Below are 4072 nucleotides of genomic sequence, written 5' to 3'. Positions count from 1 at the left end.
AACAAATCTAATTTCATTGACAACCTGGTCTGTTGAAGATAAGGCCCTTTTTTTTAAAATAAAATAAAATAAGATAAAAAAATAAAAAACATTTTCTCGGATAAAAAAGAAAGTAAAACAATATAAAAATAATTACATAAAAAATAGTAATTAATGAAAATGTTAGTGGACCAGCAGCCTATGTGTGCTTCAGGGACTGTGTCCCTTGCAGATGTGTTGTCTATGTTGTGGGAACCAGAATATTGGTAGCAGAAAGAAATAACCCCTTTTGTGTGAGTGGGTGTGGATGAGTGTGCATGGGGGAGGTTGTTTGGGTTGATGCACTGATTGAAAGTGTATCTTGTGTTTTTTCTATGTAGATTTAATTTTTTTTAAAAATAAAATAAAAAAAAAAATTTATTATTTTTTTTTAGAACAGCCCCGCGGGCGACTCATCTGGTCCTTACGGGCAACCTGGTGCCCGCGGGCACCGCGTTGGTGACCCCTGGTCTAGTCGTATCATTCTCGCTTAGAGTGCGAGAGGTCCCGGGTTCAATTCCCAGTCAAGCCCTTTTGAGACACTTGTGATTTAGGGCTATCTAAATAAACATTGATTGATTGATTGATTGAAGCCCTTAACAGTGCTTTTGAACTCTCAGCTCAATTTTCCAAACTGCGCACACTCAAGGGATCAATGAAAATGTATAAAATCAAGTACAGTGGGACCTCAAATTACGAGCTCTAATTGATTACGAAAGAGCTTGTAACCCTTAGTTATTTTTTTTGCATCAAAATAGCCATACCTTTAAATTAGTGGTAAAAGGCCAATATACAAACTTAGTTTTAGATTGTTTTCCCTGTTAAAATCTCACAATTCATGAGAATTTTTGTTGAAAACCGACTTTTTGGGGTTTGTAGGTCTAGTCGTATGATTCTCGCTTAGGGTGCAAGAGGTCCTAGGTTCAATTCCCGGACAAGCCCTTAATGGTGCTTTGAACTCTCAGGTCAATTTTCCAAACTGCGCACACTCAAGGGATCAATGAAAATTGTAGTGAATCAAATTTTTTGTTAATAAAAGTGCAGTTACAGGTCGTCTCCACAGATAAAATATAAACTTTTTTGAGAATTTGGTGGAATTTAAAATAGGGCTTGTTGGTCTAGTGGTATGATTCCCGCTGTGGGTGGGAGAGGTCCCTGGTTCAATTCCAGGATAAGCCCTAAGCAGTGATTTTAAACTCTAAGCTTAATTTTCGAAATTGACCCCCCTCAAGGGATCAATGAAAATGTATGAAATCAAATACAGTGGGACCTCAATTTACAAACTCTAAATGTTTACGAAAGAGCTTGTAACCCTTAGTTCTTTTTTTTTTTGCATCAAAATAGCCATACCTTTAAATTAGTGGTAAAAGGCCAATATACAAAATTAGTTTTAGATTGTGTTCCTTGTTAAAATCTCACAATTCATGAGAATTTTTGTTGAAAGTTCATTTTGCGGCTTGTTGGTCTAGTCGTATGATTCTCGCTTAGGGTGCGAGAGCTCCTGGGTTCAGTTCCCAGACAAGCCCTCAACAGTGCTTTTGAACTCTCAGCTCAATTTTCCAAACAGCGCACACTCAAGGGATCAATGAAAATGTATAAAATCAAGTACAGTGGGACCTCAAATCACGAGCTCTAATTGATTACGAAAGAGCTTGTAACCCTTAGTTCTTTTTTTTGCATCAAAATAGCCATACCTTTAAATTAGTGGTAAAAGGCCAATATACTAACGTAGTTTTAGATTGTGTTCCCTGTTAAAATCTCACAAGTCATGAGAAATTTTGTTGAAAGCTCATTTTTTGTGGCTTGTTGGTCTAGTCGTATGATTCTCGCTTAGGGTGCGAGAGGCCCCGGGTTTAATTCCCGCACTAGCCCTTAATGGTGCTTTGAACTCTCAGCTCAATTTTCCAAGCTGTGCACACTCAAGGGATCAATGAAAATTGTAATTAATCACATTTTTTGTTAATAAAAGTGCAGTTACAGGTCGTCTCCACAGATAAAATATAAACTTTTTGAGAATTTGGTGGAATATAACATAGGGCTTGTTGGTCTGGTGGTATGATTCTCGCTTTGGGTGCGAGAGGTCCCGGGTTCAATTCCCGGACAAGCCCTTAACAGTGCCTTGGAACGCTTGGCTCAATTTTCCAAAGTGCGCACACTCAAGGGATCAATGAAAATGTATAAAATCAAGTACAGTGGGACCTCAAATTACAAGCTCTAATTGATTACGAAAGAGCTTGGAGCCCATAGTTATTTTTTGCATTAAAATAGCCATACCTTTAAATTAGTCGTAAAAGGCCAATATACAAACCTAGTTTTAGATTGTGTTCCTTGTTAAAATCTCACAAGTCATGGTAATTTTTGTTGAAAATAGATTTTTTGGGGCTAGTTGGTCTAGTCCAGGGGTCGGCAACCCGCGGCTCCGGAGCCGCATGCGGCTCTTTGACCACTCTGACGTGGCTCAGCTGCATACTTGCCGACCCTTCCGGTTTTCCCAGGAGACTTACGGATCTCAGTGCCTCTCTAAGTAATCTCCCCAAATATTCTCCAATTTTCACATTAACAACTAAATTAAGGGCATGCCGTGTGGGCACTGTATTAGTTATCCTCTATAACCTGTACAAACAGCGTGCCAGCCCGGCCAAATGTTGTATGTAGCTTTTACGTACACATGTAGGAGACACAGCAAGGCATACTTGGTCAACAGCCACACAGCTTACACTGACGGTGGCCGTATAAAACAACTTTAACACTGTTACGCTACAAATATGCGCCACACTGTGAACCCACACCAAAAAAGAATGACAAACACATTTCTGGAGAACATCCGCACCGTAACACAACATAAACACAACAGAACGAATACCCAGAATCCCATGCAGCCCTAACTCTCCCGGTCTACACTATACACCCTCGCTACCACCAAACCCCCCACACATCAACCCCCCTCCGTGCGTCGGTTGAGGTAGGCGGGGTTTGGTGGTAGCGGGGGTGTATAGTGTAGACCGGGAGAGTTAGGGTTGCATGGGATTCTGGGTATTCGTTCTGTTGTGTTTATGTTGTGTTACGGTGCAGATGTTCTCCAGAAATGTGTTTGTCATTCTTTTTTGGTGTGGGTTCACAGTGTTTGAGTTTGAGTTTGAGTTTGCAAGCATACAACATGATACATCAACATTTCCAGTTTCTCTTTTCAACATGTTCGAAAAGGAGTAGGAAGAAGCAGAGCTTATTTAATCCTACCCCTTTTCTTTTACATAACAGTTGCTAAACTTTTTTGTTCACTTCCTGTTCTCAATTTATTCACAATGTACTCCATAAGTAATCACAATAAAAATAAATAGATAAATAACAAGGCTGCAGCTAACGATTATTTTTCTATCGATTAATCTATAGATTATTTTTTTCGATTAATCGGTTAATCTATAGATTATTTTTTTTCGATTAATCTATATATTATTTTTCCTTTTACCGATTACTTTTTTATTCAAAATGAAGATGAAAAAATAAATGTAGGCCAGTTTTTTCAAAAGGCATGGCTTTTATTTACAAAAAAAAAGAAGTATGGCCACTCACTCAACATTGACAACAACATGACTAAATATTCTGTAACAATGTAAACATTTAAATTGTTTAACATTTAACAAAATTAAAAGTAGCTTGTTTGCTTTTTAATGTGCAAATATAAAAGTCAACATCCAGTGCAAATATTAATATTCTGCAATAGTATAAGCATTTCAAAAGTAAAAGTATTGCTTATTTTGCTTTAAAATGTGCAAAAATAAAGATAAACATCCAATACAAAAAAGTGCAAAACGAAATATTCTGTAACAACAGTGTAAACATTTCAACAAAAGTGAAAGTATTGCTTAATTGCTAAAATGTGCAAAAATAAAGATAAACATCCAATACAAAAAAGTGCCAATCTAAATATTCTGGAGCACTGTAAACATTAAGTAGTGCTTTTAAAATGTGCAAAATAAACATCCAGTCCAACACAGTACACAATAACCAATTCTACTCATTCCAGTGAGTGTCTAACAGTTGTAATGAAGAAAGG

The 4072-nt window shown here is 37.4% G+C and overlaps 1 non-coding gene across 1 annotated transcript; it reads left to right on the top strand.

The window, feature by feature from the left end:
• Positions 1-2054: 2054 nt before the first annotated feature.
• trnap-ugg (transfer RNA proline (anticodon UGG)) lies at positions 2055-2126 on the top strand. Its single transcript has one exon. It is a non-coding gene; the product is annotated as a tRNA-Pro (tRNA).
• The last annotated feature ends 1946 nt before the right edge of the window (positions 2127-4072 follow it).

This window comes from Entelurus aequoreus, linkage group LG20 (genome assembly GCF_033978785.1).
Source record: "Entelurus aequoreus isolate RoL-2023_Sb linkage group LG20, RoL_Eaeq_v1.1, whole genome shotgun sequence".
Taxonomy (NCBI): domain Eukaryota; kingdom Metazoa; phylum Chordata; class Actinopteri; order Syngnathiformes; family Syngnathidae; genus Entelurus; species Entelurus aequoreus.
The sequence above is the reverse complement of the archived record's forward strand: the minus strand, read 5'-3'. Positions and strand labels throughout refer to the sequence as shown.